Below are 14,368 nucleotides of genomic sequence, written 5' to 3' on the forward strand. Positions count from 1 at the left end.
TTGATGCCCAAGAATCAACATATATTCATAAGTTAAATGTTTTTCTTACAAAATATGTTTGGTCATTAAAGTGAGTATTATAAAGCTGCTGTTGCAAATGTTCTTAATTGCTCCTTTACCATATATTTGATCAAAATTAAAACCTGTAAACAAGTGAAGTAAATCTCATGTTAAAAATAAAAATATAATTTAAATCTTGGTTGAGTTCAGCTCCGGTTTTCCTGACAGTCCAAAGACATGCACTAGGCTATAGGTGAATTGAATATTCTGGTGTGAATGCAAGATGTATGGATGTTTCCCAATGCTGGGCTTGTGGCTGGAAGGACATCCGCTGTGTAAAACATATGCTAAATAAGTTGTTGGTTCATTCCACTTTGACGACTCCTGATTAATAAAGGGACTAAGCTGAAAATGAAGGAATGAATACTAAGTGTTCCGTAGGCTGCATAGAAATGATAAACCTTGAGCCTCAAACAACAAGGTTCCTTCTCTTTATTTAAATCTTGTTTAAACAACAGACCACAGAAAAAATATATGAAAAAACTCACTGTTGCACAACACCCCTAGTATCTGGATCATAATAAGCAGCGTTTGAGTGGCTACAACGTTTCCTAGTAAAATGACAACAATGCTGAACATGTTTCTTCATGGTGGGACTCTTATTTTGAAAACCGGACACAGCTCGTCGAAGAATGCTTGGAAAAGGTGGATGTCTGTTTGTTCAGCGGCATCCTGAGGATGCATAAGGTGTGTTTAACTCTTATTAAACTATTTATATTATGTCGTGAAACTGGCTGTATGCCTGTAAGTCTTTAATGAACAAACATTGTGTCTTATTCAGCCCTTAAATAATATCAATAAACTCGATAAAACAAAGCTTCTTGTCATCATTCTAATGGGGTGATGAGACAGTAAAATGACGATCTGTTTACGTAGAGTTTGTCATTGATTTCTGTCTTTGTTTCATTTACATTAAATCCACAAAATAAAAACCTAAACCAATCCCCACAACACATAACACAACTTGAAACAGTTGTTATTTGACAAGATATCTGAATATGTCAAATTCTTTTTTTGCGACTGAAGTGATTATTTTGCACGTGTATTTCAGAGTACATACTGCTGTGTGAGTGACTGATGTGAGCCACATGAGCCTCAGAGCAGAATATTCATGACCCTTCTAAATAAGGTAAAACAGTTGTCTAAGGCCATTTCATACACTGTAAAAATTATATGAACAATTATAATGATAGTATATGTTTTAGTTCATTGTTACTTATTAAACTAAGTTAATCAATTTTAAACTTAATTTTATAAGTTACTCAAGCTGTTTTAGGTCTGTTTAACATAATATAAGTTCAATGGACTCATAAGGTTTATTGATGTTTAATATATTGTCATGCTTAGTGTAATATATTCTAACTGCTTGATTGCTTGTTTCATTACAAGGCATTCATTGTGATGTTGTCTAGCTTTAATTGATTAAACTAGACTAAATGCAATTATAAATATAATGCAACAGGAGAAACATTGGTCATGAGAATCTTACGTTTTAACGTTTTAAAAGTTAAAAAATTAATAATTTATTTACAAACAGCAAAACCATTAAAAGTGATGATCTATCTTTCTGTCTATGTAGCGCCCTCACCGCCTGATGAGGGACAATAATGTTAATAAAATCACAGGAAACACGGAGCTGCTGCTGCTTCACGTCAGAGTCTGTGTATTGTTTTTTTTTTAAATGAATGCACTTAAAAGTATACTTTCACATTGTAGAACAACATATGTAAACATCTTCACAGATATTATATACACATATCACAAAATAATCACATACATATTCCCTGCACATTACTGCTATAAATTACTATAAAGTAATTATGTGATTCTTCCTAAATAAACTATTCACAGTTTAATTATTCTATAACACACACAAAGGCATATAACCGACCTACACATATATCTCTCTTTATATATACATTGTAACCAACTATGGGAAATAATAGCACTTTGTGACTTTATAATTACTTTTGTAACAATATTCCCTTTGTTAGTTGTTATGTTGATACATATAATATACATTCACTTGACCGTTACTACAGTTGGCATTTAAATCATCATATCATCATGTTACCGTTGGAATTACAGTGCAGAGCGTATATATATACAGTTAATACGAACTCTTTTATATATTAATATACACTATCAGGTTAATTTAATAGATGACACTTGTTGCTTTCACATCTCTAACGTATATTCAACACATTTTGATAACGATTTCAATATTTCATACCTGATGAGGGACAATAATGTTAATAAAAACACAGGAAACACGGAGCTGCTGCTGCTTCACGTCAGAGTCTGTGTATTGTTTGAGCAGCAAGCCCCTCCCCCTCATTAAGTATGAAGTAGAAGTAGCCAATCGGAAACATGTAAATCATAGCATCACATTACATTAATTTAAAATATTTATTTTCTATTTTCTACTTAATAAAACGAAATTTTACAGACTAGAAAGACAAATTAACTTTGTTTTTTAATTTCTAATAATTCGTAACCACTTCATCTACAGGGTGTCCACGGGGTCTTTAAAAAGTTCTTAAAATGTCTTAAATTTCAAAAACAAAATTTTAGGCCTTAGAAAAATCTTAAACTCACTGAAATATTGTGTTGTATGTCTTAAATAATATTAAACAGGTCTTAATTTTCCTCTGTCCAAGTAATGCTACCCAATTGGGCCGACATCCATCCAATCACCAGCAATCCATCTTAATAAAATCAGGGAAAGAAAACTAAAAACAATTGCACAGTTTTTCGTGATAATATCTATCTATCTATCTATCTATCTATCTATCTATCTATCTATCTATCTATCTATCTATCTATCTATCTATCTATCTATCTATCTATCTATCTATCTATCTATCTATCTATCTATCTATCTATCTGTCTATCTGTCTGTCTGTCTGTCTGTCTGTCTGTCTGTCTGTCTGTCTGTCTGTCTGTCTGTCTGTCTGTCTAAACTTTCTATACATATATACTGTACATCTTATATTTTTCTAACATACATACACGCATTCTGTTCTATATTCTAACTGACCAGATTTGATCTACTTTTTTTATTTAAAAAGAAAAGCATCCAAACTTACACTTATATTCTATTTTTTTTTTTTTACTTTTTATCGTTGTACTCTGTGTACTGTGTTAGACTTACTGTGACTTCTTGTAACAATTACTATTGTTAGTCATTTCTAAATTGTATTACATTTATTGGCCTAATTTTCAGTCTGCCAAAAGATTAAATGTAAATATATTTTTCAGAATCAGCTCCACCAATTTGAGGATTGCAAGAACTGAAGTATGCAAGCTATATGTAGAAATCACATCATTTTACTGTACCTCTACCCAGACCATCAGTACACCCAGGTATGTGCCCTTTCTGTAAAACTACAAGCCATAAAAAGAACAAAGAAACCCAAGACAAGGAGTCTAAAAAGTCAATAAATTCAATATTGTATTCTGACCTGCTTCTGAAAGTGCACAAAAGAAAGACCAATGGCCATGCTGTAGATGATCCTAAATAAATGAGTTTATTTATTGTTTTTGTGTTTCTGTCATGCTTGATGGCTGCTCTTATGATGAGCCAAGTATCATATATCAGTTGGTAATCAGAAAATAGTTGATATTGTGTGTCTGACAGTTGTTGTCTGGAACGGAAATAACTCTCATCCCTCTATATTAATAACTCTCGTCTTATTTATATACTCTACTGCCAGTTTATATTTGTTCACTTTTTCTCTTGTACTTCTCACTGGTTAATACTGTCTCCACAATATAATTTTTGAATCTATAGATCAAAGACGACTAATTTTTAGATTATGTCGAATTAAGGATGATGGATTTTGCATTTAATATGCATGTTCTCGAGTTCATCTATTAGCATAAGTCATGCATTACCATATGCCATAAATCAGTTTCTATTAAAGCTCGTATTTCTTGGATTCGCTGAATCATAAATTAAATTTTATTATTTGTGTGGATAGCTTATAAACAGAAGAACTGGGCTCAGAAAAAATGTAGCCTGTGACTGATTGTAGTAAATTGTTGTAAGTAATGTGTTAGATTGCAAACTTCAAGTAGTGTAATCTGTCTAGGAATTACTTTTAGAAATATTAAATATTTTTTGACATCATAAACATTATATGACACCGGGATTTCCTAAAACAATAAATTATCATTAAAAAGTATACATTTAAAATAATTTTAATTTAAAAAATATCTGCACTTCATGTGGACATTAATCGACAAAAAAAAAAAAACAAAAAAAAACTGCAAATGTGTTTTTATTAATACCTGAAATGTTTAATTTTGAGGGACTTATATGAGAAAAAAATATAGGAAAAAATATTTTTGGTCAAAAGGTTTGAAAAATGGCAATATCTGCATTAAATAGTCTCATGCAAAAGTTTGGGCACCCCTGATCATTTTCATAATTGCAAGCCATAACCTGCTGGCCTTTCAAATCAGCAAATTAATTTTGATATGTTTTATACCCTATGGCCAAAGCAACATTTAAGTTCTGACATAACATTATTTAATCAATAGATGCAATGCCATTAAAGTCATAACAAAAACAGACTGGTGCAAAAAATTCGGACAACCCAACAAAATAATGACATCAATCTTTTGTACAGCCACCTTTTCTTGAAATAACAGCCTGTAGAAGCTTATAGCCAAGGATAAGGATAAGGATATTTTGAACCATTATTCCTTAAAAAATTCTCCAGTTTAAGTTTTACGCGTGCCGAGGGCGAAGAATCCTTTTCAAATCAATCCATAGATTTTCGATGATGTTCAAGTCTGGAGAATGGCATGGCCATTCTAGGACATTGTATGGTGTCTGACCATGAATTCCTTGGTACTGTGCTTAGGGTCATTGTCCTGCTGAAACATCCAACCCTGGCATAACTTCAGTCTTTTGACTGATTCTTGAATATTGCTCTTAGGAATCTGCTGATACTGGGTGGAATCCATGCAACCTTCAACTCTGACAAGGTTTCCGGTACCTGTGCCTGCCACACATCCCCACAGCATGATAGACCCTCCTTCATATTTGATTTTTGAAAAGTGTACCATGGACAGTGACATTATCAGCAGCAAGATGTTCTTGGAGCTCTTTGGAGGTGGTCTGTGGTTTGTCTGTGATTATTCTAACCGTTCTTCACTTTTGCTTTTAGATAATTGTCTTGGTCTAGCACATCTTTCCTTCACAAGATCTGTTCCGGTGGCCTTCCATTTTCCTACTGTATTTCTGACTGTGGAGATAGAGACTTGAAACCTTTCTGATAGCTTTTTGCATCCTTCTAATTCATGTTGGTGATTTTCCTAGTTTTTAGGTGATTAGGAAGTTCTTTTGAGGTTCCCATGTTGCTACTTTCAGGTTCACAATAAAGAGAAGCACAACAAGCAATCAGCTATCTTAAATATCTTTTTTCAGGATTGGCTGCACCTCTGTAAGGATTGTGAAGTTATATATATAAATCAATTTTTTTGTTGTAATCAATCAGCAGTAAACGACTACAGGTTTTGAAACGCACAAAAGAGAAGGTACCCAAGCTTTAGCATAAACTATTTTTTAGCTTTAATTTAATTTTACACATTTTAATACTGCTACACTATGGATTTCTGTCTGAAAAACAAGATCATCTAACTTTCTCTACAAACCGAACGGCATTTCGCTGCAATCTTCTCTTATAAAGAAAGTATGCAGCCACAGAGGGGTGCTCAAACCTTTGCATAAAACTGTAGTCAATAATATATAAGAAAATATAACAATGACATTGTCAACCTTTTTCAGGTTTAAAATATTTTGTTCTTTTTACATCGCCAGGGTGCTTGACAGGAGCAACCAGAGATGTCTGACATTGTATGACATTCAGAGACAACAAAGAGATCTATAAATTATGAATAATTTAGTGAGAAATTTGTAGTCTTGTAATCTAGATTGCATGCAATCAAATATTACCCAGCGCTGCTAATAAAGTAATGTGGTGTAATGTAGTTCATTTAAATGAATGATTTGCATTTAATACATGGCAAACTGGATTAAGCCAGGAATTTTTCTTTAAGCATTCAAATTATTCATTTATGGGCAATTTCAGCTCTCTTATAGACACCTCTAGAGCAAGCATTACAATGGTGTAATCACTCCCACCGCTATGACACTTGTTCTGCAGTCTACAAAGTATCCTTGACCTCCTCCATTATTTCATCAAGGAGAAGCCACACAGCCTTTCTGGACTGCACTCGTGTTTTGGCCACAAACGAGCTTCAACAGTTTTTACTCGTTATTCCTCTCCACTCCCCTTTTGTTCTATACTGAAAATGGACGTACTTGTGCAAACAGCAGATCTACAAGGTCATTACTTGTTCTCCATGACCGCATGATCCTTTATAAGAAATGTGTGTGCGGTGGGAATGACTCATTGTTAAAATCCTGGATGTATTTCTATTGTGTCTTTTCACATGCTGGTTATGTAAATATGTCACAGTCATTACACTTTCCTGCCTGTTTTCGCTAGCCTGGTTTGAGAGCACAGTCCACAGTAATATGTGGTTCCCTAGGTGTTAGTTAGGGGTTTATATGCAGTGCCATATGTGCTAATGTGATTAGTGTTACATGTGGGTCTCCACACTGATATGTTTGTGTTTGTGTGTGCGTGTTTAATGGGGTTTCAAGATGCGTTTGGCACCTGCCGTTTTGTACTTTCAATTATTAACTTGGCAGATGTCTTATGCAGAGTGACTTGTCTTTTATCAGTATGAGTTTTCTGGCAGGCAAGCACATGACCTTGACATTGAGGAGCTGCAGTAAGTGTTCCATGACTACAGCTTACGTATAGAGAAAGTTCTGGAGCAGTATTAGGGTTCAGTTGTTGATCCCATGATGGTAACTATATAATTCTTTAATATGCAATCCTTCTCTTAACGTCTGTAATATAGCTCTTTTACTATTTACCTGTGCAAGAAGACATGGAATTATAATAGTATTATACATGTACAGAAAGTCATTTTAGTAAGTGTAGAGCAAAGAATTATCAGCATTGCTACAGTAGCAGGTCTTCAGATCACTAATGAACAACATCTTACAAGGTCTAAGTCAGGATGCAAGGCCTTTTTACACTTATAATTAAAAATGCAACTAATAGTGTATTCAGCATATTATTTTAGTGATATTTCATTAATTTTCCTTCGGCTTTATTCATGAGGGTTGCCACAATGGAATTAACCTGCCAATATGTTTTTCACAGTGAATGCTCTTCCAGCTGCAACCCAGTACTGGAAAACATACACACTCATTCACACACATACAGTACACTATGGCCAATTTAGTCTATTCAGTTCACCTATACCGCATGTCTGTGGGGGAAAACGGAGCACCCGGAGGAAACCCATGCATACAATGGAAGAACATGCAAGCTCTACACTGAAATGCCAACTGAGCAGATGCTCTTCTAGTTTCAACCCATTACTGGGAACCATCTATACACACTCATTCAAACGCATACACTACGAACAAATTAGCTCATCCAATTCACCTATTCCGCATGTCTTTGGACTGTGGGGGAAACAGGAGCACCCTGAGGAAACCCGGAGAGAACATGCAAACTCCACACTGACCCGAACCAGCAACTTTCTTGCTGTTAGGCGATCGTGCTACCCACTGCACCACCATGACGTCCTGGATTTAGTTTATAATGATAATGATATATTTTTATTTGACGCATGATCTTTACATTGGACAAGCTAATAGTTTTTACTATTGGTAATTCAGGCTTTGTGAAACTTCACTGGAATCCAAAATCCAAAAGCTTATTTATTACAATTTAAGGTTGTGGGTCAAAAAACGTGTTTTGAGATATGTTTATATATAATTATCTATATTTATATTTGGGTGGCACCAGACTGATCTCACAAGTAAAAGTAAGTATTTTACGTTTAGTCAGTTTAGTGGCTAATTGTTACGAATTCAAGTTCAGTCGTGTGAAAATGTATGTTTTTTAAAAAGGAGGCGTGGCACCCAACCCCACACCTAACCCCAACCGCCATTTTGTGATGAGCAAATTGTACTTAATTGTATGATTAGATTTTACGAATTCATACGAATTAACCACTAAATCAAAAGTCGTCTCACAACAAGAAGCTCGAGTCAGTTAGCATTTCTGAGTAGATTTTGCATGTTCTCCTTGCGTTAACATTGGTTTCCTGCGAGTGCTCCGGTTTCCCCCACAGTCCAAAGACGTGCTTTAGGTAAATAGAGTGGAGGAACTATGACTTCACTTTGTAGGCTAATCGGCTGCTACTGTAGCATAAAACTGGTTCCCTCGTAAAAATCCCTATGGGATTTTCCCATAGGCTTTTTGAAGATTGCAAATAATAAGCTCTGTGTTCAAACACTGTTCATTACACTTACACGTTTTGTCCAGCCGGAAAATCCTCACACGAAAATACAACTTTGAGCACTTTTTGATCGTAAATCCAAACGCAAATACTGAAAAGCTAACATTAGGCTATAAATGGACTACAGAGCCATCGGGGCGCTCGTCTGTGACGTCAGCCCCACCCTGCTACAGACAACTTATCAAGCTTATTTTTAGAAATATTGTATGTGACAAAGAGTTGACCTCTCTGTTTATTATATTATAATCCACGGTATATATTATAAACAAATAAATACGCAAAAACACATAGACCTATGTGCCTTTTGGATCGTTTTTTTATGTGGGAAATATATGTTTTGCTTCATGATTGTTCTAAAAGTTTTAAAACTGTGTGTATAAATCTGCCTACATTATCATCAGACATATTTAAAAAAAGTGTATCGCTCACGTGCACACAGCCCGCTTATCTTAACAGACGACAGAAATGAGGCATGAGGGACAAGTCTATCAAATACCTGCAAGTTCCATCATGGACACAGAGCAACATTCAATATTCGTTTTTTTGTCACAAAGAACAGTGAAAAGCAGCCCATACGGTCACATATGATATACATTTTATGGAGGAGTGTAAATATGGCAGTTAAGACCGAGTTAAATGTGTTCAGCTGAAGAAAAAAAGATGAAAAATCACTAGATCACGTGAAAATGACAGTTAACATGCATGTATTTTTACACATCTATTCATACGTTTGCATTACTGGGAGCAGGAAAGGGACAGGCTGCAGCAGTAAGCAGTATCTTCATAATATTGTTTATTAAAATAAATGATCAACAAATGAATCTGTCTCAACAGCCTTTTCAAGTGAAGGAATTATCTACACACAATCTGAATTCCCAATTAGAATAATACTACAAACTATAAAATACTATTCATGAAAATACCTAAATAACAGACAAATCCAAATGCCCAACACAAGCGAGCTGTGCGCCAGACCATGTCAGCACGATGACGTATAATGTCCCCGACACCGCCTGTAGTCCCATTTAGCAACTTGATAGCAACCGTCTTTTTGAAGAAGCATAACCAATTTAAAAATTCAAGAGTGTGTGATGTGTTTTATGTCATAGAACAAAACGTGAAAGTATCTTGAGTTTGTGTTAGCCACAAACCTTATTTAAGCGATTTTACTGAAACCCTATTGAAAAAAACCCATTGACTTTGGGACGAGGGAACCGGAACTGCTAAAATGCTAACTCGCTTCCGGGTTTTTGCATACAAATTGGCGTCATAGTTCCTCCACTCTATTGGATCAACTAAATTGGTGGTGTGTGGATGTGAGAGTGTATGGGTGATTCTAAGTGCTGGGTAGCAGCTGGAAGGGCATCTGTTGTGTAAAACGTATGCTGAAATAGTTGACGGTTCATTCCACTGTGGTGACCTCTGATAAATAAGGGGCTAAGCCAAGGAAAAGTTAATATTTACTTTTTATTTTTACTTTTTTTTTTACATTAATGTTCATTTATATGTAATTATTTGTGGTGAGGTTAATAAACATCTTTGAGAGGTCAAATAAAGTGTCGTCAATGTTAAGTCCTATAATGATTTATACAGTTTAAAAGTTTTTCTCCATTATTTATGGGTTGAATTATTTCAGTGTGCATTTCTCATGCTTCACTGTGCAACCGTGTCATTTTACCACTTATTTGTCTTTAAATATTTCAATATTAATGATGGAATGAAGTTTAGTCACAGGTATGGGTTGCAACACTTGTTGAGACTTTGATATGAGTCTGTATAGAAGGCCTCTGGCCTGTTTTTGACCTGATGACGTACATGAATATTTATCAGAATACTGGTCTCCTCTGTCACTAACTCTGATATATGACACCTATGCTCTGGTGGAAAGCTGATTGATTATGTGTGCTGCATTACTAATTTATGGTTCTAAACTGAGGGCTTTAGGCCCGGGTTTCCTTTCTTATTTCCAGCGTTTAAATAATGAATTTCTATTTTGTGCGACTTGTTCATTGCCACATTTCTGTCACTCGGCTCAGATGAATTGCGTATATCTGACCCCTTCCTTTGTGCATTTGAAGGAGTACCCACTCTGTGCGGATCCTGACTGCAAGCATTTGGGTTCCATTATGATCCTCTTTTTCCATCTGTTATTTTCAGACGTGCACAACCATCATGTAAATTCGAACTCCACTTGATTCTCCACTTTTGCCAAGTCAAAACAGCAAGCTACTCATGAGAGCTGGATCACCATTACTCTTGCCCGTGCACTCACTTCCAATTTTCTGTGTTTCCTCACCGGGATCCTAACAGCTGTTATCTGAGCTACAGCCAAAAGCTGCTGCATTTGGGGATGCATTAAGCACCATGTGCGTGTTTAGTAGTCACTGCTGTACTTGAGTAATGCAGTCTTTGTCTTAGTAATGACCTGTTGTGTTGACCGTGGCCTGACTTTTGTTGATGCTGAGAGAAAGAAGATTAAATCATGTTAAACAGCTTTAACCCTCTCCATAAATCACAGAGGTCAGTCAGCCTAAAAGGATATGCTCTGAGTAATAAGATATTTCTTCAATAAACATTTGAACATTTAAACATTATAAATTAATCAAGCTTTGTTACTTAGAGGGGTCATGAACTAAGAAATCAAGTGTCTTGATGTTTTGACATATAAGAGGTCATTATATAGGTTGATTCAAAAAGAATACTACAATTTTGAAAATCGTGAACCCTGCAATGAAGAAGCTCTTTCTGTCATCAATTTAAGGAAGCTGTGAAGTTTGTTAAGTACTCCAGGTTCCAATATGTTTCTTTGATTAAATATAGATTTTCAAAATTGTGGTATTCTTTCTGAATCACCCTGTAGTATGAAAACAACCTTTAAGTTTCAGAACTTATACTGAAGACAATCTGTCAAAACGACAGGTTGTGGAGTGTGCCACTTTTTTATGTAAAAGTGTGTCTACTATGCCTACTATGCCTTCACTTAAGATCATTAGCTAAGAAACTTAGTAATTTGTCCACTTCAGTTTGCCATGGATTCATTTGCAACTAGGCACTATTTGATGCTGGATTTTCAGGAAGATTGACATTTAAAGACAACGCTTTGTGGACTATATTGAATCTGACATTAATGTCGCACCACCAGTTCAAATCATGACTGAAAAAAAAAGTTGACTAAACCTAAAATTTTAAGGCAGCTTTTTTGATTTGACTCAACTGTTAACCCAAGTACTGCACTTTACTCGATTAAGGTTGAGTTTTAAGTCAACAAAAATAGTAATAATAATAATAATAATCATAATAATTTATTTTTATTTTACTTTTTTAATTAATTTATTTATTTATTGCAGTGAGCATACAGAGGAACAGTACTGTTGGAATCAATTTCAATATTTTTTCCAGCTTGTGAGAGATCATCAAAATCAGTTCTTTTTCAAGATATATAAAAGTGTGCATGGTGCATGGTGGCTCAGTGGTTAGCACAGCAAGAAGGTTGCTGGTTGGAATCCTGGCTGGACCATTTGGCATTTCTGTGTGAAGTTTTCACGTTCTTCCCGTTTTCGTTCTTCGAGTTTTATTCTTCGTTCTTCGAGTCAGGGTGCTCCAGTTTCACCCACAGTCCAAAGAATTTAAGGTTGAATTAACCAGGTAAAGGTGAATTGAATAAACTAAATTGACCAAAGTGTGTGTGTGTGTGTGTGTGTGTGTGTGTGTGTGTGTGTGTGTGTGTGTGTGTGTGTGTGTGTGTGTGTGTGTGTGTGTGTGTGTGTGCGTGTGCGTGCGTACATACATGCATGCATGCAAGAATGAGTGTGTATGGGTGTTTTCCAGTACTGGGTTGCAGCTGGAAGGGCATCCACTACATAAAACATTTGGTAGAATAGTTGGCAGTTCATTCCACTGTGGCAATCTCTAAATTAGAGACTAAGCCAAAGGAAGACGAATGAATGAATTATATCTAAATATGCTAGGTGTAATATTGACAGTGAGTGGTTGAACTGGATTTTGCACTTCAAATTCAAAATGTTTTTTTATATTATATTATATTATATTATATTATATTATATTATATTATATTATATTATATCATGACACAAAGCACACATTTTAATGCTGAATAATTAGCTGTTGCATGTTTTCTACATTTCTACAAACATAGTATTTTTCTGCTTCAAAAAAAAACTGCATATACAGAACAGTTAAAGCAGAAGACAACAAAACGTCTTTGCACTAATAATGTACAGAAGAGTATTGTATTCTAGTGGTGATGCTAATGCTATAATTAGTTATGTTTTATTATTTGTGTTCTGAATGGGACTTTAATCTTAAAATGTAAAGATGAGACAAAAGATCGTTGTGCATTTGGGTGGGTTTAGAAATTTCTGATGGAAAAGAAGCTTACCATAAAGGGTTGGACTGACATGAGGGCAAATAAATAATGACAGAATTTTCATGAAGAGATGAGTTAAAAAAAAAAAACACATAACCCCTAGGGATATAATTCATTTTCTATTTCCTCTCATCTCATCATGTTCTAAATTCTTGGCCTGCCTCTAGTTACATTTTGCACTTTTTTCCGTGGCAGATGGCTGATTAGATTTGGAAAATGAAAGATTACAGCTAACCCATTGACTTCATATTAGGCATTTTCTGCAGTTTTCATTTGATTTAGCCACTCTTTAATGGATTTCATAGCTTTTAATGGAGTTGCCAGATAATTTACACTTTGGCTGAGGACACAAATGCCTCTGATATCGTTATCACTCTCAATGTTGTCTGTTTTCCAACATGTGGATGCAGTCCATTGGGATTTGTGCCTGTTGGGATCTGTAATGCTCAGAAATGTCCTTGTTTTATTTGTACAGGTTGTTTGAGCATACATGTTTTGCACGCTTGCATGCATTTTACCAAATGTGTTGTTGGGTGGCATTTATCTTTTAAAACATGCTTGGTGTCTCGCTCTCCTGAACAAATGCAACATGCAACATTTTGGCAATAAAAACTAAAATAAAAATAAATAAATAAATAAATAAACAACACTAAAAGTTTGGCGGATTATGAGTTGCTTGAGCGTTAACAGATTGTAATTAACATTTAAAGCCTGACTGTTTTTCTGGGTCACGAATAGATAAACATGTTGCAGCCTAAACACTAGTTTGCAGTACAAAAATCACCATATGTTGTTTGGAACAATAAACCTGTGGGAAATTATGCTCTCACCTGGTAGTCCATGTTTTACAACACATTGTTTTCTGTTCATGTTTTCAGACCATTTATTTCTGGAAATACAGTTCATGGAGCTACAGGGTGTTTCATTTAAACATTAAAATACAGTAACTTCCAGATTAGCTCTGCTCTCCTTTCCCGGTACAAATGAGGATTTTAAAATATATAAACCTTAGACTTTATGCAAAGATTCCTTGAAAATCGCAAGTTTAAATATTCAATGTTACATTAATTTGGAAATCATGTTGGGATTGTTGGCTGAAAGATTTATACAAATAAATCAAACTGATTATAAAATATTTTAAATGGCACACGCTGGTTGAAACTCCATTTTTTATGCCTCTCAACGGCTTAAATAACTTCTATTTCTGTTTATATGTTCTATTTATATTCATTTTCACTATGTACTATAATAATTGCCTCTTTGCATACATGCATGCTTGGTTGTATTTGAAGCCCAAAGCATGGTGGTAAATGTTTTTATCATCATATAAGAATGGGAGCAAACTTTATAAGATTCCATATGTTAATTTATTGGTCTATTCGTTTGCTAACCTGAACTCAAAATGCTAAATATTTGTACAGCATTTATTAATATATAATGTTAACGTCAAAGTGTACTAATTAAATTATAAAGTTGTGTTGAGGCTTTTTGTAAAGCGTTAACATGAGGGATCTATTGGCA

General features: G+C 34.8%; 1 long non-coding RNA gene across 4 annotated transcripts in view; it reads left to right on the plus strand.

The window, feature by feature from the left end:
• The first annotated feature begins 687 nt into the window (after nucleotides 1-687).
• The window catches only part of LOC101884827 (uncharacterized), a 100,613-nt gene continuing 86,932 nt past the window's right edge, over nucleotides 688-14,368 (plus strand). For 2 of the 4 annotated variants that reach the window (XR_015499579.1, XR_015499577.1), the window contains exons 1-3: nucleotides 688-747; nucleotides 1,112-1,189; nucleotides 3,322-3,426. This is a non-coding gene — a long non-coding RNA (uncharacterized LOC101884827). Of the gene's footprint in view, nucleotides 748-1,111; nucleotides 1,190-3,321; nucleotides 3,427-5,006; nucleotides 7,610-8,292; nucleotides 10,017-14,368 lie in introns of those variants that run through there. The other 2 variants (XR_015499578.1, XR_015499580.1) reach the window with 2 other exon arrangements.

This window comes from Danio rerio, chromosome 9 (assembly GCF_052040795.2).
Source record: "Danio rerio strain M-AB ecotype USA chromosome 9, GRCz13ab, whole genome shotgun sequence".
Lineage (NCBI taxonomy): Eukaryota > Metazoa > Chordata > Actinopteri > Cypriniformes > Danionidae > Danio > Danio rerio.